At 44.3% G+C, this 23,476-nt stretch overlaps 1 non-coding gene across 1 annotated transcript; it reads left to right on the forward strand.

The window, feature by feature from the left end:
* The first annotated feature begins 22,847 nt into the window (after positions 1-22,847).
* On the forward strand, positions 22,848-22,931 carry Trnac-gca. The gene is given in 2 exon segments: positions 22,848-22,887; positions 22,897-22,931. It is a non-coding gene; the product is annotated as a tRNA-Cys (tRNA).
* Positions 22,932-23,476: the final 545 nt, after the last annotated feature.

Below are 23,476 nucleotides of genomic sequence, written 5' to 3' on the forward strand. Positions count from 1 at the left end.
AGTAAACTCTTTTGGCCGAAAGTGAAGGAGAGTTAGGCCGTCTGAATGGTATGGACAAAGCACTCTGCACGGAATATGATTGAAGGAGAAACAAAGCTATGTTAAATATGACACTGAATAATAGAAAAGAGAACACCAACTTTTAGAAATGACGTAGTAGTGAAAAAAGCTAATGATTTCGTCTGTTTAAGAGAGTGATATCCGCATTATTGTTCAAGAAGAAGAAATGAGTGGTAGACCGGCGCAGGCGAAGAAAGGTTTCCCTAATACAAGTCTCATGGTATCAGACGTTCAAATGTAAATTAGAAAGAAGTTCACGAAAGCGCACACAGAGCAAGATATGGAAGTGAGATCATGAGAAATCTGTTGCCTTTGAAATGTGTTGGTGTCGAAGAGTCTTTAAACATAGAGTAGGTCGTAGGTTGTGTTCCAAAAATGAACATCATAGAGACAGAAGTGATGACATTTTCCGCAGGACCTGACCATCATTTTGCAGGACAATGCTCAAGAACGTACAGTGCAAGTTGTTACTGATTTGTTTGACTGATGAGGCTGCTACGTGCTATACCACCTCCTGCACTCCCCTGGCTTAAGCCCTCGTAAGTTTAACTCGATTTCAAAACTGAAGAAAACACTTCACGGCATTCCGTTCAGAGCTGCTACAAATTCGTCCGGCAATAGACCGAGCCGCTCGAACGGTCAACACAATTGGCATTGCTAAGAGTATCGTACGACTTCCACATCTCTGGCAACGGGTTATACACAATTCTGGTGACTACTTTGAAGGTCAGTCAAACTTTGAAACACGTATCTATTTTGTACGAAATGTAAATAAATAGTTGCCACTATTGATGTTCAAACAGGTCGTATATACACCGTGGACAGCAGTTTCCATCAATACTTACTATGAAATACAAAAACAAACCACACAAAAGTGGACACATAAGGTGCTGAAAATATAGCTGTCATGCATGTAGTCAAGTGCCAAACTGACCATACATCGAGAAACGTAGGGGTATGGAAAACAAATCACGTTATCAGATGGTGTTAGCAACCACACAGACACTAGTTGGCTATCAAAGAACGTAGCCACTGAAAAAGCAGACAACAAATATAATTGTCGATTACTAGCTATATGAACTTGAAACCTGTGTATAGACGATGAAGGAGTGATATGTGTGTATTGTGGTCCGCAAGGATAAATGGAGATTTGGGATGTCCTTGAGGTGTTTTTAGGTAGCCGAAATTGTTAAGGCGACCACTCGCAATAAGCGAGAAATCTGGCTCGAGTCCCAGTTCGGTACAACTTTTCATTTGTTCTGAAGTGTACTACAGCTGATGCTGAACTATAAGCGCAATTTGCGATTTCATTTTTATCTGAATACCTCTGCTGATCGTCAACGTAGTGTTTCACACTGCACTAAAATACGTTTTATTTTGCTTATAAGATAGCAGAATTCTTTAACTCTCTCCACCTCATCGTCACCAATGTTTATATTAGGTTTTTCGCTAATCTCATTTCTGCTGCACCGCCTCATCTTCGTCTTCCGTTTACTGCACATTGCGTTCAACACCTCCTGTACTTCTCCTTCACTTTCGCTCAGGACACCAACGTTAGCGAATCTTGTCACTGACATCCTTTAACTAAAAATTTTAATCCCACTCTTAATTTTTTTCCCCATATGTGCTTCTTCAATGCATATATTAACAGTAGCTGTAATCGACTGCTTTACTGCATCCCGGAGTTTCATCGGTTTTAGTCTGAGCGGTATGATGTCCAATTTACTCCACATTTATGCATTCTCTAGTGGTTTTTCAGTCTCTTAGTTCTCAATCAAATTGAGCCTTAAAGTACCGACATGTTAAACATCGTCAAAGTTTTTGGCTGTACACTTCATCGTGGAGCTTATTATGTTTCTTTTTTTATGCGTAACAAATGGTAAAAAAGTGATGATGAAACCATTAGAGATGAGTCACTTTCTTATGCTTGGCGAGGATAGGGAAGGAATTCGTAGATGTTCGTTTCGTCTTTCTTTCGTTTTCTTTCTTCAGATTGCACATCGCATCTAACACATCCTGTAGTTATCCCTCACTTTCGCTGAGTACAGCAATGTTAGCGAAACTTGTCACTGATATCCTTTAACACTGAATTTTAATCCCTAACCTTTTTTTCCGTCATTGCTTCTTCAATGTATAGATTCACACAGTAGCGGTGGAAGCTCCATTACTGTATCCCTGTTCTACACTATTTTTAGTCCTAGGAGTACGATGTCCAATTTACTCCATATTTATTCATTCTCTTGTGGTTTTTCAGTGTCATAGTTTTCACTCTAATTGAGCCACAAAGTACGACCATGTTTAACATCGTCAACGTTTGTGCCTATACATAGGATCTCCACAAGTGGAGTTTATGACGTTTTTCCCTCCGCAACCAATGGTAAAAAAAAAAGAGAGAGACCATTAGGGATGAGTCACAATCTTATGCTGGGTGAGAATAGGGGCGGAATTCGTAAATATTCGTTTCCAACGAACTACCCCAACATTCGCCTCCATCGATTTAGTTAAATTAGGATACCCGAAAGTGGAACTGAACCTCACTCTATACTGCACTATACCGCTCAGTAGTCAAAGCACTGACTGCATCGCGCAGTTAATTCAACTTTCTGGAGATCAATAGACGACGAGGATGTTAAATTAAACAACCTCCATGTGACATCTGATACATTCAGTAATCAAAAATTAATGCCGTCGTGTCACTAACACGGTCAGCACCAGAGTGGCTGATTGAAGGAAGTGATAAGCAAGAATTGGCCTCAGGTATGTCTAAACAAAAGGAAGGAATGTTGCTTTGCCCTGCCGGCCACGTGTCACGGTGAAACGTGAGACACGCGAGTGCGAGCTCTTGTACGTGGCCAGACTCATGCATTAGTTAGGATCCAGTGGCCTGCACGTGCCCCTCTCGTGACGTACGTGTTTGCCGACGGCGCAAGTTTACACGGACACGTGGTGTTTTCACAAGATATTAAAAGCACAGGGCTGCCAACAAGCGCCGGAACTGACAGGTATCTCTCTCTTCTACAGGCTGTGCTCTACCGATCCCACTGTTCTTCCAAAAGAGCACTCGCTCCCTTGTCGGATAAATGTAAGTTTGTCACGACAGTTTTTCGTCCGTCACGCTACGTTGACGCACATCAAGCGGCAAGGCCCGCAATTTGCACGTTTGTTACGCTCGGCGCCTTGATACAGCGGCTTCCAGCCTTCTGCGGCTCACAGAATCTCTGATGGCTCAATTTTTCCTTCCTGGTTTCCATCATCCCAAAGCGGCGGTCACCTTTCCAGTCATTTCGTTAGATACAATGTAGTATCTTTTTCCTAAAGTATCTTAAATGTCACATACGTGTTACTGATCTAAAACTTCTTAAATTCATTTACGATGGGCGTTTGACAAGTAATGCAACACGCCTTTTCCGAAAGCGGAGTAGTTCTATTCAGGGTTCCAGTACACCGTAGCATTCCACACTCTTTTGGCTAGAAACCCTTACTTTTCAACATAACTTCCCTTAAATGCGACAGCCTTACACCACCTTACTGAGACGACCTGTATGCCCGAGTGGTACCACGCGGCTGTGATCGACGTCGGAGCTAAATTCTTACTGCATGAATAACTATCCCATAATCCACGTAAACAAAAGAAAAATTTGGAATAGGAATTAAAATCCATGGAGAAGAAATAAAAACTTCGAGGTTCGCCGATGACATTGTAATTCTGTCAGAGACATCAAAGGACCTGGAAGAGAAAGGAATGGATAGTGTGTTGAAAGGAGGATATAAGATGAACATCAACAAAAGCAAAACGAGGATAATGGAATGTAATCGAATTAAATCGGGTGATGCTAAAGGAATTAGATTAGGAAATGAGACGCTGAAAGTAGTACATGAGTTTTGATATTTGGGGAGCAAAATAACTGATGATGGTCGAAGTAGAGAGGATATAAAGTGTAGACTGGCAATGGCAAGGAAAGCGTTTCTGAAGAAGAGAAATTTATTAACCTCGAGTATAGATTTAAGTGTCAGGAAGTCGTTTCTGAAAGTATTTGTATGGAGTGTAGCCATGTATGGAAGTGAAACATGGACGATAAATAGTTTGGACAAGAAGAGAATAGAAGCTTTCGAAATATGGTGCTACAGAGAATGCTAAATATTAGATGGGTAGATCACATAATTAATGAGGAGGTAATGAATAGAATTAGGGAGAAAAGAAATTTGTGGCACAACTTGACTAGAAGAAGGGATCGCTTGGTAGGTCATATTCTGAGGCATCAAGGGATCAACAGTTTAGTATTGGAGGGCAGCGTGGAGGGTAAAAATCATAGAGGGAGACCATGAGATGAATACACGAAGCAGATTCAGAAGTATGTAGGTTGCAATAGGTACTGGGAGATGAAGAAGCTTGCACAGGATAGAGTAGCATGGAGACCTGCATCAAACCAGTCTCAGGACTGAAGACCACAACACCAACAATCCTCGGTACTGCTTCCTACGGAATGCATCCTTCATGGATCCTAACAGATAGCAGTCGGAAGACGCGAGATGCGGGCTGTAGGGTGGATGAGGAAGAACACTAGAGCGAAGATCCTCTCGTGTGCGAAGACTTGTTTGATCCCTTGCCTTGTCATGGAGACCAAGAGATTCGTTTGTATTTTTGTGCTGACGAATACGCTGAAATCGTTTTCCAGTTTCCTAAGGCTATCACAATACACTGAGTTGTTGAGGGAGGACATCAAACAGAATAACCCCTTCAGAGTCCCAGAGGATCGTCGCCATGTCGTTACCGGCTGAGGATGCAGCTTTGATCTATTTCTTCGTAGCAGTGGTGGTGTGGCGCCTCTGTGTGGATTGCCCTTTTGTTCCCGGTTCGAAGTGACGAACCCATGTTTCATCGCCTGCGACGACTATCAAAAAAGTTGTCACGATCAGCCTCGTAACGCTCAAGCAATTCCACACATATGGTCCTTCCTTTAGGCGGCGACGAACACAGTGTGCACACATCTTTGAGTACGTCAACGGGTGGACGAGTGTGTCAGCACTACAAACAGAGACGACAGGTTGAGCAGCGAGGCTTTTGACTGTGATTCGCCGATAACGTCGAACGAGAGGGTCCGCACGATCCGACATTGCAGGAGTCATAGCTGTGTGAGGACGACCGCCACGCGGACGGTCGGACAGGTTTGCACGACCCTGTTGTGCTGATGACAGACGCCTCGCCCGACGACTCTATGTGCTTCTGTTCACTGTCTGTGGTCTCCGTAGACATTCTGGAACTCGTTAACCTTTCTTTTATTTCCGTCATTGCTTCTTCGATGTATAGATTGAACAGACCATATCTCCGTATTATGCCCTTTCGCATCGAGCACTTCTTTCTAGGTCTTAAGGTCTTGTTGTTCCCTCTTCGTTCTTGCACATCACCCGTCTCTCGCTATAGCTTACCCCTATTTTTCTCAAAATTTCGAACAAGGTACACCATTTGACACTGTCGAACGGTTTTTTCAGGTCGACAAATCCTATCAACGTGTCTTGGCTTTATTCATTCTCGCTTCCATTATCAACCGCAGCGTAAGAGCTATCTCTATGATGCCTTTACTTTTCCTAAAGTCAAACTGATCGTCACGTAGGAGATCTTCAATTTTCTTTCCCACTGTTCTGTATATTGCTCTTGACATCAACTTTGATGGATGAGCTATTAAGCTAATTGTGCGATAGTTCTCAGCTATTGATAGTTTCGGAATTGTGCGGATGATGTTTTTCGAAAGTCTGATAGTATATCGCCAATCCCATGTATTCTGCACACCAAAGTGAACAGTCTCTTGTTGCCACTTCCAGCGTACCTTATCCGTATCGACTCATGTTTCTTTTTCCGTCATATTATCAGAAAAATCCTCTCCCTCACTGAGGCTTTAATGTACTCTTCACGTACACGCTCTCTTCTCTGCATTTAACAGAGGGAATTCCCATAGCATTCTTAATGTCACCGCCCTTGCTTTTAATTTCACTGAAAGATGTTTTGACTTTCCTATATGCTGAGTCAACTCTTCAGACAGTCATACCTTTTTCGATTTCTTCCTTATACACTATGTGATAGAAAGTATCCGGACACCCCAACACACACGTTTTTTATATTAGGTGCATTGTGCTGCCACCTACTGCCAGCTACGTCGTATCAGCGACCTCACTAGTCATTAGACAACGTGAGAGAGCAGAATGGGGCGCTCCGCGGAACCCACGGACCTCGTACGTGGTCAGGTGATTGGGTGTCACTTGTGTCATACGTCTGTACGCGAGATTTCCACAGTCCTAAACATCTCTAGGTCCATTGTTTCCGATGAGATTGTAAAGTGGAAACGTAAAGAGACTTTTATAGCACAAAAGCGTACAGGCCGACCACGTCTGTTGACTGATAGAGACCGCCGACTGTTGAAGAGGGTCGTAATGTGCAATAGGCAGACATTTATACAGACCGTCATACAGGAATTCCAAATTGCCTCAGGATCCATCGCAAGTACTATGACAGTTAGGCGGGAGGAGAGAAAACTTTGATTTCATGGTCGAGCGGCTATTCAGAAGCCACAAAAAATGATTCAAATGGCTGTGAGCACTATGGGACTTAACTTCTGAGGTCATCAGTCCCCGAGAACTTAGAACTACTTAAACCTAACTACCCTAAGAACATCACACATATCCATGCCCTAGGCAGGATTCGAACCTGCGACCGTAGCGGTCGTGCGGTTCCAGACTGTAGCTCCTAGAACCGCTCGGCCATCCCGGCCGCCCATAAGCCACACATCACGCCGATAATTGCCAAACGACGACTCGCTTGCTGTAAGGCGCGTAAACATTGGACGACTGAACAGTGAAAAAACATTGTGTGGAGTGACGAATTACGGTACACAATGTGGCGATCCGATGGCAGGAGGGTATGGTGAATGCCCCGTGAACGTCATCTGCCAGCGGGTGTAGTGCCAACAGCAAAATTCGGAGGCGGTGGTGTTATGATGTGTTCATGTTCTTCATGGAGAGGGCTTGCACCCCTTGTTTTGCGTGGCACTATCATAGCACAAACCTACATTGATGTTTTAAGTAGGTTCGAATCCTGCCTCAGCCATGGATGTGTGTGATGTTCTTAGGTTAGTTAGGTTTAAGTAGTTCTAAGTTCTAGGGACTGATGACCTCAGATGTTAAGTCCCATAGTGCTCGGAGCCAATTGAACCATTTGAATCTGTTCATAATGCACGGCCTGTGGCGGAGTGTTTACACGACAATAACATCCCTGTAATGGACTGGCCTGCACAGAGTCCTGAACTGAATCCTATGGAACACCTTTGGGATGTTTTGGAACGCCGACTTCGTGCCTGGCCTCACCGATTGACATCGATACCTGTCCTCAGTGCAGCACTTCGTGAAGAATGGGCTGCCATTCCCCAAGAAACCTTCCAGAACCTGATTGAACGTATGGCTGCGAGAGTGGAAGCCCTCATCAAGGCTAAAGGTGGGCCGATACCGTATTGAATTCCAGCATTATCGGTGGAGGGCGCCCCGAACTTGTAAGTCATTTTCAGCCGGTGACCGGATACTTTTGATCACGTAGTGTTTCTGCTTCTGGGTACACCTTATAATGCAGTATCTCATATCGGAACCTCTGCGTCATTATGATGTATTTTAACTAAAATCTTCCAGTATCTCCCGGGCTTTTCCAAGCATACCTCTGCCTCTTGTGATTCTTGACAGAGTATTCGCTGCTACTACCTTCCCATACTACATGACTGCGGTCAGCAACTTTCTAGCTCCTGTGTTGTTTTCCCCACTGGGAATGTGCAGCTTTACGTGTCGGTTTCAGATCTTTGCGAGGTACCCGCCACTAAACGCCCATTTCATGAAAGTTGCCTTCATAATGTTTGCCCGGAAATTGGCTGAGCTGTACCTGCGTTCATTGACTGCAATAATTCATGTCGAGCTTGAAATCAATCGTCACCGACAAGGCACGACCAGCATCTCTGGTCACTGTCAGTCAGCATCTTTTTACGACCACTGTTCGTAGGCCGTGCCACATGGCTGTCAGTGATGTACCATTCCTTGTAGACGTTGAACAATCTGCAATACACTTTGATACTCCAAAAGATCGGGCAGCTTCATTCACGGTGTGGTCATTGGTGCGTTCAAACACGATAGTTTTTGTGATAAAGAATACCGTCAGAAGCAATGAATTAAAATTTGTACCAAGGCCAGGATTCGAACCCAGGTCTCCTGCTCATTAGGCAGATGCGCTTAATCACTACGGAATTGTATCTAACACACCCGCACGGATTACAGTAGTAAGTCTTCCTCTCTAATACAGACTCCAGTTTACACAGCCCATTTTATGCCCGCCTTCCTAAATCGTATCAGTATTTCAGAGGATCTGCAACATTGGAATAGCACGTTAGCATTGAGCGAAATGGGGATAACCCTGCCTTTCCCTCAGGCGTAGGTGATACACAATGATGAACCAAAATATTATGACCATTGCTCACCGCAAGGTTGAATACCTCCTGGTTGTGATGCGGACACGTGACGCAATAATGAAAGAATGTAGGCGGAATGGAGAAGAATGGGCAGTCATTATAGCGAAGATAATGGCCGCAAATGCGGAAATCCACTGATATACGCTGCTTCGACAAAGGGCATATTGTTGTGGCGCGGCGGCTGGAAACAAAAATCTCTGAAACTGCGACGCTGGTCACATGTTGGCGTACTACTGTCATGACCACCTATGAAAAAAATACGGTGAAATAACTAGTAGGCCGTATGATATTGGACGACCACGTCTCGTCACGAAACATAGAGGTAGGAGGATCACCCTCTGTGCAATCTCGGATAGGCAGTGATCTGTGGAAGATATGACGACTGAGCACAATGCCGGTGCTGGCACGCAAGTTTTCCTGAGCTCGGCGCTCAAAGGTCATTCTTGAACATGGAGCTCCACATCACACTACCTCTTCGTGTTCCTGTGTTGATACAATGACATCAGTTATGATTGCAGCAGGCACATCATCACTGAGTTTTCACTGTTGATCAACAGAAACATGTCACCTGTCGAATGAATCGCATTTCTTATAAAGGTAGATGGTTGTCCCTTACACGCTGTCATCCGGGAGAGTGGCTGCACCAACATGCACCGCGCCACAGGCCTGTGAGGGCATAATTACGCTATAAAGTACATTGAGTTGGGCTTTTATGTGACCTGTGGTATTAATCGAAGACACTATGACAGCAGTGAACTACTTGAACGTTGTTGCGGAACACCTGCATCGCTTCACGCTTGAAGTCTCCCCCTACGGAGATCCAGCAGGATAACTGTCCGTTTTGCAAGTTCAGAATCGTGCTACTGTGATTTGGGGGGGGGGGGGGGGGGGGGCATTACAGTGAACTCACATTGATATATTCGCCAGAAAATGTGCCTGATGTGTACCCATGAGTACCCGTAAACCACCAGCCCGTAATTTGCGGGAATTGCTTGACCTGTCCGCAAACATACGGTGCCACATACTTCAGAATCCAGTCAAGTACTTGCAGAATTCATGACAAGCAGAATCTCTTTTGTACTGTGTTTGAAAACTGGAATAACACGCTATTAAACATGTGGTCATCATGTTTTGGCTCATGGGTGTATTAATCATAGATATAGTTGGCACTTAGTATGTCCGCCGGCCGAAGTGGCCGTGCGGTTAAAGGCGCTGCAGTCTGGAACCGCAAGACCGCTACGGTCGCAGGTTCGAATCCTGCCTCGGGCATGGTTGTTTGTGATGTCCTTAGGTTAGTTAGGTTTAACTAGTTCTAAGTTCTAGGGGACTAATGACCTCAGCAGTTGAGTCCCATAGTGCTCAGAGCCATTTGAACCATTTGAGCTTAGTATGTCCCTGTGAAACGTCCCCTTAGAAAAATTTATGAATTACTGTGCTGATAAACCTCTTATATTATTTGATTTTCAAACAGCTGAGCAGAACTGAACGTACTCAGACATTTCGCTCTTTACCTATTCTGATCATATATATATATATATATATATATATATATATATATATATATATATATATATATATATATATATCAGTCCATGATATCCAGTCTCACAAATTTACTGTCTCTGATGGACACATGTCCAGATCATCCGCTCTCAAAACTCTGCCATCTCTCTTCCCACATCCACCACCGCTGGCGGCTTGGCGGCTCACCTCCATCTGCGCAACGCTACGCGCTGTTCACATCTAACTGCCCAACACTACAATAGCAATATTCCAACAATGCAAATCAGCCACAGATTGCACACAGCAGAGTCAGTGATTTTCATACAGAGCGCTACGTGGCGTTACCAACATAAAAACCTAAACAGCCTACTTACACCTGGAATACGTAATTCCATACGACAGCTTCTGCCTCCAGGCTCATCTTCATGTCAAACCATATTACCGCGCTAATCTCATACAACCGCAGGTACATATGAACCACTGCTCTGCCATGACGTACGTCAACGGCGGAGGCTCGCGTGACCTTCTGGTGCCAGTTGTACAGCATCTACAGCGCACCAGTGTGCCCTTTTAAGGGACTGATAAAATTACTGTATGGTTAACTTGCGATTGTAAATTAAATCTGCTGTCAGGCCCAGGAATACGCAGTTCTTTCAAGCAACACTTCCTCCCTCCTCTTCGAGAGATGTAACTGTGCAGTAGTATCTGTGCGGTAAACAGGTACACATTCTCGGCCGTAATGTGCGTGTTAGATAGCGGACCCTTTACTAGATCGAAGAAGCAATAGCGGGAATAAAAGAAAGGTTCAAGAGCGGGATTAGAATTCTAGGTGGAAATATTTCAACGATAAGATTTGCTGATGACATTGCAGTCCTGAGTGAAAGAGAAGACGAATTACATAATCTGTTGAACGGAATAAAAAGCATAATGAGTACCGAATGTAGACAGAGTAAATCGAAGAAGGGCGAAAGTAACGAGAGGTAGCAGAAATGAGAATAGCGAGAAACATAACATCAGAGTTGGGGATCACGAAGTGGACGAAATTAAGGAATTTTGCTACCTCGACAAAAAAAAAAAAACATGGCAAACGGAGCACAAGAAAATTAAAAGCAGACTGTAAAATGGCAAAAAATGGCATTCCTGACCAAGGCAGGTCTACTGGGATCAAACGTAGGCCTTAATTTGGGGAATGAATTTCTGAGACTACGTTTGGAGCACAGCGTCGTATGGCAGTGAGACATGGGCTGTGAGAAAACCGGAAGAGAAGAGACTAGAAGCATTTGAGATGTGGTAATGCAGAAGAATGTTGAAAATTAGGTGGGCCGATAACGTAAGGAATGAGGTTTCCCACGGAATTGGCGAGGTAATGAACATTAGGAACATGCTGAAAAGAAGAAGGGAAAGGTTGATAGATCTGTTAAGATATCAGGAAATCGACTTCGCTTTCTATCGCTATTTTGCTCAAATAGTCGCATTTATCTCTTGATATTCCTTCTATATTTAGCTGTAAGACTCGTATACACGGTCCTATAGCTTTTGTTGATGTTTGGCTCTTAAAAGTGCCGTTGTCGGGTCGCTGCATGTCATTTTGGCGGTGAGAGATACAAGATCTAGTTCGGACTCCATTTGTGTAGACTTTTAGCCGTCCTGCTCTTGCAGTCAGTTGCCCTCATCCTAAGTATCTCGGAATTACGCTGGACCGATCACTTACGTATAGGACTCACCTCACATCACTAGCACAAAAGTTAAAGACCAGGAACAACATTATCGGGAAACTAACTGGAACTTCCTGGGGTGCACAAGCTGACACTTTCCGTACAGCGGCCTCATCTCTCGTATATCCTGTGGTTGAACACAGAGCACCCGTCTGGTACAGTAGTGTGCATGCCAGTAAGGTTGACGTTCAGCTGAATGACACCATGAGAATTGTAACGGGTACCGTGAGATCAACCCCACTACCCTGGCTGTCTGCTCTCAGTAGCATCGCCCCACCACTTTCGAGACGACAAGAAGCAGATTAATAACGAAAAGCTTCCCCAAAGGCTACCCGTCCAGGAAATACTGCTCGATCCACCCTGCACGCGTCTCAAATCAAGAAAACCATTCTGGACAGCTCGAGAACCCGAACTATTCAAGATTGATGAGGTGTGGAAGGAGAAATGGAAAAACGATACCAGCATACTTCGCCGTGGCCACGAAGACCCTAGATGCATATCCGGCTTCCAACTACCTAGAATAACCTGGTGTGTGCTCAACAGAATCCGATGTGGACATGGAAGAAGTACGTCCTTCACGTACAAACTGGGAGTCTCAGACTCCCCGATGTGCGTCTGTGGAGCAGCAGAACAGTCTGTTGAACACATTGTAGAGGAATGTTCCAATAGATGTTTTAGTGGAGGCTGGAACGACACAATCAATGCCTCGCCAACAGCACTGGGTTGGATACACTCTCTGGATATCAGTTTGATATAATTAGTGACCATAACTCATTTGTTATGTATAAATATTTCTTTTGTATCGTGTAAATATAGGTGTAAATTGCATGCGTATTTCCATACGATAAATAATAGTAATAATAATAATAATAATAATAATAATAATATGAGGAAATTACCTCTGAGGCACTAGAGGGAACTGTAGAGGGTAAAAACTGTGTTGGAAGACAGAGACTGGAATCCATCCGTCAAATAATTGAGAAAGAGGTTGGCATAGGGAAGGAATTCGTGGCGCCCTTATCAAACCATTCAGACGACTGAAAAAGAAAAAAAAAATGTATCGAACTGTCGTCTTCAGGTGGATGTGCCTCTTACCTCAGTGAGGATTCACAGGCCACAATGAGGTGTCAATAAACTGCACACTTATCTGACAAATACAAAAATCTAAACGTGACTATGTGGGGAAATAAAAACTGTTTCAATAAATATACCTATCACGGGCGTCTCCACACGATTACCACATTGAATATGCAGAAAGATCCTTTGGAGTATTAGAACTTTTTTAGACCATAACAACTGCCTGAAGTATACGGCTTTTAACAATATACACCAGGGAGAGTTACGAAGTTTGGGAACGATATGGTATTATCAAATACATAAGGGCAGTTAATGTCGACTGTTATAGATACCTAGTGCGAGATTCTAAAGAATCATAATGTCATAATGTTATCATGTCATTTATTTGTTTTTAATATAGCCAGAAGGACGGATGGTTAAAAATAAAAACAAATAATCTAGCAGCATTCTGTGTGTATCCACAATGTGCATTTCATACAGTACTTAGCACTTACCGAGTAGCTAGTTCGACAGTTCACACGAAACGTATGAAAGAAAGAGTTACTTGTCACCGGTATGCTGCAGAATTCTTGAACGCATTCTAAGTTTCATTGTAATACGTTTCCTTGAATCTAGTGACGGGGGTGGTGCAGAGGAAGTAAGTGTCTAACCTCAGTCTAGATAGATAGCTTTCTTTTATGAGAAAAACCAATCTGTGGCAGTAATAAAGCATTGGGAACTGCTTCATCATCTATAAAAAAAAAAGTCTTAAAAATAAACAGTGCCAACTGTCTCGTTGACTCATTAGTTCGTCGTTCAGTAAAACATCTACAAAAATTAAATATCATGAACCTACCTATTTTGAAAATAAAAGTTTCTTACACTTGGGCGTATTGGTCTCAGAAGGGCAGGGAACCTCTGTTCTTGACAAGGCAACGACCCACAACCCTCAAGTACGACTGGCGTTTAATAAGTGTGGAACACATTTCTTTTTCTCGGTCAGTTTCACTTGAAGAAAAGCGGAATTTCTTGTGGAACATCATGGAATAATCTTGATTTAGCCCTTACAGTTTCATGAAGTTCCGACGGGTGGTGGCACTGAACATATCCTTCAAAATGGCATTTGTAACGGAGGTGCGGTCCAAGCACAGAGTTCTCATTGAAATTCTTATGGCGGAAACGACAGCATCGCAGACAATCATGTCAACTGCCAACACAAGAGCCAAATATTTTGTTTACAAAATATGGTAGTATATGTGTTATGTGTTACGACAGTGAAAGGAACATATGACCACTCGAGACAGTGCCATAGTTCCTCCAAGAAATCGTAACACAACACACACACATACTTGTCATACTAACAAATGTAAAACCACCTGATGATGGAGGCTTAAACCTTTGAAACGCGTCATGGAGATAAATAAACAGTGAACTTGTTGTTTCGTTTAATGTCAGTAACAATCACGGTAAAGTCTAACTTAAAATGTTTTTTTGTTTATTTCTAGTACTTCGCCACGTCATCTTGATTATCGTATTGGCTTTTTTACTTGCTGTTCTTTCTCTTCCTCCTTTTTTTTCATTTGGAATCTGATTGTGTCTCCTACAATCTGCAACCAAGTGTCAACCAGGAATACTCTCTCGTTGGTAACTCGGCAGCTCGTGTAGCCTGTTCGGGTAGTTTCAGATAACCAATGACGGTGAGAAATTACGGTTCGCTCTTACCGCTAAAATAGAAATTTTTCTCCAGAAGACGGCTATACCGACAAACATATTAGCCTTAAAAGCCGCAAGCAAAGCGGTCGTGGTTTTAGTTTTGTCGCAGATTCTTGATTACCTTTTCCTAGGATACATCACGAGGTTGTGGTTAGGTTAGGACGCGAGCTTAAATCCAGGGCTACAACACCCGTCGTCAGTCATTGGTCACTTAAAAATCAGCTGTCAACAGATCATCTTCCATTTCTGTCACACCTCACGGCGGCCGCTTCCAACATAGCTCCGCGCTACATATTTACAATATTAATTAAGTGGACCGCCGTGTTTGCGCGTCGCTATAACCGAGTGGTAGCTGGCGATGGGTGTGGCAACATCGTAACGGTAAGTGACAGACGTTACCTACAAAGTAATTGTAATCGGACTATAGTTCACTCACCTCTCCTGACCGACCCATTCTGCTGCTACTTCTTCTGTACTGGCAACACAACACAATACTCCCCGCCTCCTTTTATACAGGGTGATTCAAAAAGAATACCACAACTTTAAAAATGTGTATTTAATGAAAGAAACATAATATAACCTTCTGTTATACATCATTACAAAGAGTATTTAAAAAGGTTTTTTTTTCAGTCAAAAACAAGTTCAGAGATGTTCAATATGGCCCCATCCAGACACTCGAGCAATATCAACCCGATACTCCAACTCGTTCCACACTCTCTGTAGCATATCAGGCGTAACAGTTTGGATAGCTGCTGTTATTTCTCGTTTCAAATCATCAATGGTGGCTGGGAGAGGTGGCCGAAGCACCATATCCTTAACATACCCCCATAAGAAAAAATCGCAGGGGGTAAGATCAGGGCCTCTTGGAGGCCAGTGATGAAGTGCTCTGTCACGGGCTGCCTGGCGGCCGATCCATCGCCTCGGGTAGTTGACGTTCAGGTAGTTACGGACAGATAAGTGCCAATGTGGTGGCGCTCCATCCTGTTGAAATATGAATTGTTGTGCTTCTTGTTCGAGCTGAGGGAACAGCCAATTCCTGGGCTGCGAACAAATGCTTGCTGGATGCGTGCTACATTTTCATCACTCGTTCTCGGCCGTCCAGAACTTTTCCCTTTGCACAAACACCCATTCTCTGTAAACTGTTTATACCAACGTTTAATACACCACCTACCAGGAGGTTTAACACCATACTTCGTTCGAAATGCACGCTGAACAACTGTCATCGATTCACTTCTGCCGTACCCAATAACACAAAAAGCTTTCTGTTGAGCGGTCGCCATCTTAGCATCAACTGACGCTGACGCCTAGTCAACAGCGCCTCAAGGGAACAAATGTACAACTAAATGAAACTTTATAGCTCCCTTAATTCGCCGACAGATAGTGCTTAGCACTGCCTTTTGTCGTTGCAGAGTTTTAAATTCCTAAAGTTGTGGTATTCTTTTTGAATCACCCTGTATTACTGAGTTCGCCTCTCTTGGCATCCAGTGGCCAATTCCGCATTACTTCAAAGCGTGTTGATACTTCCGATCAAATTTTGTATTTTTGATATGAGTACCTGTTTTCCTTAGAATAAAGACAAGACGTACACTCTCGCTAGCCTGTCAACAACAAGGCTATTTTCAGACTGGTGTACCGTAAATTATGTCGACGATCTCGCACCTCAGCACGAGGAATCGTTTCGCGCAGTCGGGACAGCGGCATCGTCAGGAGCGCGGCGGCTGTCCACATTTGGCGGGCAGCTGACGCACGCGTGGGCGGCTCTCTCTTTCATCCCCCGCAGCCTGCCCTCCTAATGGCGACTCCTCCCACTCTTCCCCTTCCCCCCTTCCCCCTCCACACCCTCCCTCTTCCACCGCCGGAAGTCGGCTCTCTCATTCCGCTAATGGGCGCGGACCCTCAGACCACTGCCGCCGGAAAACCGACAAGAATTCGGCAGCAAAGCGCCTTTCCCTCCCTGCACGTAGCACACGCCGATCGGATAAAGCACGCCTCAAATTAACGAGGTCAAACCGATGCGGGCACGGAGGGTACTCGTTTTAGAAAGGACTCTTAGCGTTCAAGAGGACGCTCGCTCGTTCAAAAGAAATTGGTATATTAGGCTGATGGCGTTTTCACCACATCTTGTGTTCGAGATACTGTTCCAATTGGACTTGCTGATGGTACGATAGAGACGTTTCTCTTAGCGTAGAAGTTCACGTTAGACTTCAGGCCACAATGTTCTACAAATGGAAGCAGTGACACCAACCACCGACCGAAACGTGTATGACGAGAATTCCTTGGAAGAAAGTGTTGACGTTCACCTGACGCTGGAATGTCCAAATGACACTGTCAAATTTTAAAAATGTGCAAACCACAAGTTAATGCGGACAGGTACGCTATGTCTTGCACTGTTCTAAAAAAGAAAACTGTTAAAATTATCTGTTTACAAACTGGATGACCCCAATAATTCCAGCAAAATTTCTATAGCTAAATATTTGAAAAAATGACATCTGGAATTCCACCCTTTAGACAAGTGATGAAATTGTGTACCATGTAACTCAAACACTGCTGTCCCGTTAAATGATAGCGTAATTGATTACATCGTGAACTACAAAGAGAAAGGCAGCAGGTTTGCATCTAGCTACGTGCAGAAAATTTTCACGTTTTGTTTTTTAAAAGATTCTGGAACTCTCTTATTAATTTAATAGATGTATGATCTCCAATATCCGATGTTCTTTACTATAAATAATATTTCTGCTGCAATTCTTGCTGCGTGGGCGAACGACTGGAATATTTCCCCCGGTGGCCAAAAATCTTAACGTGACTGTCAATCCATGTTAGAAATGAAACGCCCGTTAGACACTGGAAGATTTTACTGTTATGAGACTTAATGTTTCTTGCGTTTACGGACTGTCTCACGTTTGTATCCGGTAAACTGTTCTTTCAATGAGGTGAATAACTTACAAAAAATCTCTTCTATTCGAGTGAAATTACTGAACGAATCTCGATCTTGAAATCTGTGTGATGAAGTACGTGACTTGAGTGAGATTGTACTCAGTACAACATCGAGAATATGGATGTTACGCACGCACAAACTGACATCAGGTACTAAAACTTAACTGTACTGGATTTAAAGCTGAACATGTACATCATGCTCCGCAAGCCATCTAATGGTTCGTGGCGGAGGGTACTTTCAGTACCACTATCTGATCCCTCAACCCTGTTCCATCCGCGAATAGTGATGACTTTCGGTAAGCTTCTGTATTGGCTCTCATTTCTCGAATTTTCTCCTCGTGATCAATACGAGAGATATACGTGTGTGTGTGATGCGTGTGTGTGTGTGTGGGGGGGGGGGGGGGGGGGAGGGGACTAATATGTTGCCCGACTCCTCCTGAAAAGTGCTGTCCCGAAATTTCAATAGTAAATCTCTCCGTGATGCACAACGCCTCTCTTGTAACGTCTGCCAGTGGAGTTTTGTTTAGCATCTCCGTAACGCTCTCTCAACAGCCAAACGATCCCGAGGCAAAACGCGCCGCTCTCCGTTCGATCTTCTCTATCTCCTCTATCAGTCCTACCTGATAGGGATCCCAGACAGATGAACAATACTCAAGAATCGGCGAACAGTGCCTTATAAGCCACTTCTTTCGTGGATGAGTTACTTTTCCTTAAGATCTTTCCAATGAATCTGAGTCTGGTATCTGCTTTTCCCACTATCTGTTTTATGTGGTCATTCCACTTAAGGTCGCTCTGGATAATTTCGCTTAGATATTTTGCGGCAGACGCTGTCTCCAGCTTTTTGTCATCAATAGTGTATCCGTACAGTAGTGGATTTCTTTTCCTGTGTATGCGCAATATGTTACATTTATTTACGTTCAGGGTCAACTGCCAGAGCCTGTACCATTCTCATCAATTCTCTGCAGGTCGTTCTGCAAATTCTTAGTATCTTCTGGCGTTGGTCAGCCCTGATACTTTGGTATAGACAACGGCATCATCTGCAAGTAGCCTTAAAGAGCATCCGACGGTTTCTAGTAGATCGCTTATATATATTGTGAACAGCAACGATCCTATCACACTTCCCTGTGGTACTCCGGATATTACCTTTACGTCTGTAGATTTAGTTCCGTAAAGAGCGTCGTGTTGAGTTCCATCTGCAAGAAAATCTTGAAACCAGTCACAAGTCAGCTCCGATATTCCTTAAGTTCGTATTTATTTCATTAAACGGCAATGCGGGACGGTGTCACATGGCTTACTGAAATCAAGGAACACGGCATCAACCTGAACCCCGTTGTCCACTGCACTGTGGATCTCATGAAGGAATTGACCGAGCTGAGTTTCGCAGGAACTCTGTTTGCGAAATCCATGTAGATTTTTGTAGAGGAGATGTTCATTTTCCAATAACGCCATAATTCTTGAGCATAAAACATGTTCCGTAATTGTACAACAGATTGACGACAACGATATAGGTCTATAATTGTGTGGCTCTGTCTTACGGCTTTTCTTAAAAACGGGAATGACCTGCGCTTGTTTCCAGTCGTTAGGTACCTTTCGTTGCTCAAGCGATCTACGATAAATTACTGCTAGAAGGGGAACACGTTTTTCGCATAATCTTTATAGATTCTTATAGGTGTGTCATGTGGTCCTGACGCCTTTCCACTACTAAGCGATTGTAGGTACTTTTCAGTTCCGCGATTGGTTATCTCAATATCTGCCATTTCGATGTTCGTACGACGATTGAAAGGAGGGACAGTGTTACGATCTTCTGCGGTGAAACATCATCTTCCGTCGATTCAACTGAGTTAACATGTTACCTGAACTAGTACCGGCTGCTTATAATTAAAATGCAGCTACTCATGGGAGTCCACTGTGTGCTATAATTATCGTAAGGCAGCGAAACTTTGTAGATATGATGCGTTAATGTGGAAACGATCTACACTGTGAAAAATTAGTTCTTACTTTGGCCACAGGTCTAAATCTGGAGCTGTGCAAGATCTCGTCGACGTCTCCGATGTTCATACAGTACAAATTGTCTAAGCACCGGTTTATAATAAAATAAACTTTTTCTGTCCCACTCGTTTGAATTTTTCTGCCCACGTCCCGTTCCTAATCTGTTACACACGGAAACATTTCTACACTCGTTTCTTCAGACCACCACATTTTTACACAGTGGCCAAAACGGGAACTAATTTTTTCCAGCGTAAATTGGTTCCGCATTAATGCATAAGCATATCTACCAAGTTTCGTTGCCATACGATATCTACAGCCCACACTGGATCTCTGTTAGTAGCTGCAATTTAATTATAACCACCCGGAGAGTATCTCAGATCGTTGTGCAGCGTAAGTAATGTCCCATCAGTTAGCTGTTCGAGTCATCGACGAGTCCAGAATCTCATCCATGGCCTTCTCAGCTCCTCTTCGACGATCGCCAACAGATCTTACGCACAACCCGTTTTGGTAAGCAAAATGTGTGAATAGCCCGCTAGAGGCATCCGAGAACTGTCGCTGAACAACGCTGCGATCGCAAATCACGATAAGAAGCACGTCTCGTGAGATGTAGCAGGTCGTTACAGAACGTGCAGCAACCACTGCGGACCCCACGTCGTGGCGCGCTTCGCGATGGGCTGGAGGGATGGCGAAGGCGTGTTGGAACGCGGCAGCCCGTCTGCTGTGAGGTGGGGTAAGGTCGGCAGGTAGGGATAGCATAGCTAGCTCAGCGTAACTGTTTCCCCGCGGGAGGCGCTGACTCACTCCGCACAGCCCATTCAGCCGGCGGCTGCCGAGGCGAGGCGGTGGCAGCGTCCCGTTCTGGTCCGCTCTGCCGGGGGCCCCTGCCCAGCCGTCTGCCGGGTTTTTGGAGCACTGTGCGCCTCTGCTGTAGCGGTCCACCCCCATCAGTCACGCTCCCCTGCCTCGCCTCACCTGCGTGAGCCATGTGCTAGCTTCTTACTGTGAATCTCTACAACGCATCCCAGCAACGTGGAAGTACATCGGCTTGAACACCACGTCGTTTTATTTACATTTTTTATTGATGGTCACAATGTGCATGCACGTCTGCGGGAACAGTATTCTGACGATTATAGTACGGGTAATTACTACGACACTGATTCGCATTTTACGAATCTTGATCGACGTCAGCAGTTCGGGCAAATGAAATTTTGTGCCGGACTGGGACTCGAAACTGGATTTCCCACTTAACGCGAGCGATCGCCTTATCGACTCTGTGTTGTCATCTGTCAGGAGGTGCTGTCAGTTTGGCATCACCACTGGTCCTTTCTTCAAGGGAACAAGCTCTGGGTTATTAAGCATCTTCCAGCAGCTTGGACGACCTCCTCTCGGCCCTCACGCCATGAGGACATCATTTTACATAGGTTGCGTATCGGTCACTGTCTTTTTAGATATCGCCATTTCTTAAGTGGTGCTCCCCCACCACTTTGTACTCATTGCCCTCAACTTTTGACGGTCCGCCATTTGTGTTTGCCGTCTGAGTTATCTGTCGTTTTAGCGAACGACGCGATGGCTGTCGACAGCGTTTTACTTTTTATTAGTCGTAGCTTAATAGCGAAGGACATTTACTCTTTCGTTCAGGACCTCCGTTTCTCTATGGCGTATTTTTTATAAATCTTTCTCCACATCCCTATTTTTAGCTGTCTCATCTTCCGTCGATTGGCATTAACGTTTAGCCGTTTTTCACTCCTCTCTTTGTCTTCGTGTTCTACAATTCTGACGTGGGCGCTTATGGCCCTAGTTGTTTTTGCGCTCTAAGACAAAACAAAAAAATTGACGACTTCGCCTATCAGATCACACCTCCAGGACCCATCCAAACTTTCGCACGTCAGGAGATCTACAACTCTTACGCTCGTAGATTTCGTGCTTACCCCACAGGAAGAAATACACATTTTGTCGTCGTTTTAGATCATCAAGCCATGGATACATCATTGGTACTTACCATATCTGTGATTATACGGGGTCTCACTTATGTCGACGACTCATTAAGCTGCTAAAATTAGCGCTATCAGGCCCTCTCTGAAATCTAACCAGCCAATCTACAGATTTCACATTGTAGGCTACTGAAAGGTCTGAGTCGAAACAAGTCAGCTGGAGTAGACGACATCCCCTCAGACCTATTGACACCCTGAAGCCATCCAGTCGTAAGATAACTGTTTCATTATTATATATAAGATCCGTCTGTTACACAAAATACTGTTTTTCCATGTGACTGCCATGTTTCAGCACCTCTGCGCCATCATCAGTGGTTTCTCTCTATTAAAATCTGTGAATTGTGATCATACACTAAAGAGCCAAAGAAACTGGTACACCTGCCTAATATCGTGTAGGGTCCCTGACCACGCAGAAGTGCCGCAACACGACGTGGCATGGGCACGACTAACGTCTGAAGTAGTGATGGAGGGAACTGACACCATGAATCCTGCAGGGCTGTCCATAAATCCGTAAGACTACGTTATAACGCCTCCCAGATATTCTGAATAATATTTATGTCAGGGGCGTTTGCTAGCCAGCAGAAGTATTAGCTCAGAAGAGTGTTCCTGAAGCCACTCTGTAGCTATTCTGGACGTGTGGTGTGTCGCATTGTCCTGCTGCAATTTCCGAAGTTCGTCGGAATGCACAATGGACGTGAATGGATGCAGGTGATCAGACAGGATGCTTACGTACGTGTCACGAGTCAGAGTTGTATCTAGACGTATCAGGGGTCCCAAATTACTCAAACTGTATACACCCCACACCATTACAGATCTTCCACCAGCTTGAACAGGCCGCTGCTGATGTGCAGGGTCCATGGATTCATGAGGTTGTCTCCATACCCGTATATGTCCGACTGATCCAATTTGAAACGAGACTTGTCCGACCCGGCAACAAATTTCCAGTCGTCAACAGTCCAGTGTCGGTGTTGACGAGTCCAGGCGAGGCGTAAAGTTTTGTGTCGTACAGTCATCAAGGGTACACGAGTGGCCCTTCGGCTCCGAAATCCCATGTCGATTATGTTTCGTGGAATGGTTCGCACGCCGACAATTGATGATGGCCCATCAATGAAATCTCCAGCAGTTTGCGGAAGGGTTGGACTTCTGTCGCTTTGAACAATTCTCTTCAGTCGTCGTTGATCCCGTTTTTGCAGGATCTTTTTCCAGCCGCAGCGATGTCGGAGATTTGATGTTTTATCGTATTCCTGATATTCACGGTACACTCGTGAAATGGTCATACGGGAAAATCTCCGCTTTATCGCTACCTCGGAGATGCTGTGTTCCATCGCTCGTGCGCCGACTATAACACTACGTTCAAACTCACTTTTGATATTCTGCTATTGTAGCAGCCGGCCTGAGTGGCCGAGCGGTTCTAGGCACTATAGTCTGCAACCGCGCGGCCGCTACGGTCGCAGGTTCGAATCCTGCCTCGGGCATGGATGTGTGTGATGTCCTTAGGTTAGTTAGGTTTAAGTAGTTCTAAGTTCTAGGGGACTGATGACCTCAGAAGTTAAGTCTCATAGTGCTCAGAGCCATTTGAACCATTTGCTATTGTAGCAATAGTAACTGATCTAACAACGGCGCCAGACACTTGTTGTCTTATATAGGCGTTGCCGACCGCAGCGCCGCATTCTGACAGTTTACATATCTCTGTATCTTAATACGCACATCTGTACCATTTCCATCGGCACTTCGGTGTAGTTTGGGTGATAACTAATCTACGAAAATTAATGCTAAAGAAACGTATTTTGGTTGTTTTACCACTGATGATGGCACAGAGGTGCTGAAACATGTTTGCGTCACATGAAGGAACAGTGTTTTGCATAAGAGTGGGACCTTATATGAATAGATTAAGCAGCAAACAAGGCAAAAAGAATAGTAGCAGGTCTATATAATGAATAAAATTATTCCAGCCTCGTGGGCAAGCTGTATCAGATAGGCGAAATTCCCTCGGACTTCGAGAAGGATTTAATAATTCCAG

This window comes from Schistocerca americana, chromosome 2, assembly GCF_021461395.2.
Source record: "Schistocerca americana isolate TAMUIC-IGC-003095 chromosome 2, iqSchAmer2.1, whole genome shotgun sequence".
Classification (NCBI taxonomy): Eukaryota; Metazoa; Arthropoda; class Insecta; order Orthoptera; family Acrididae; genus Schistocerca; species Schistocerca americana.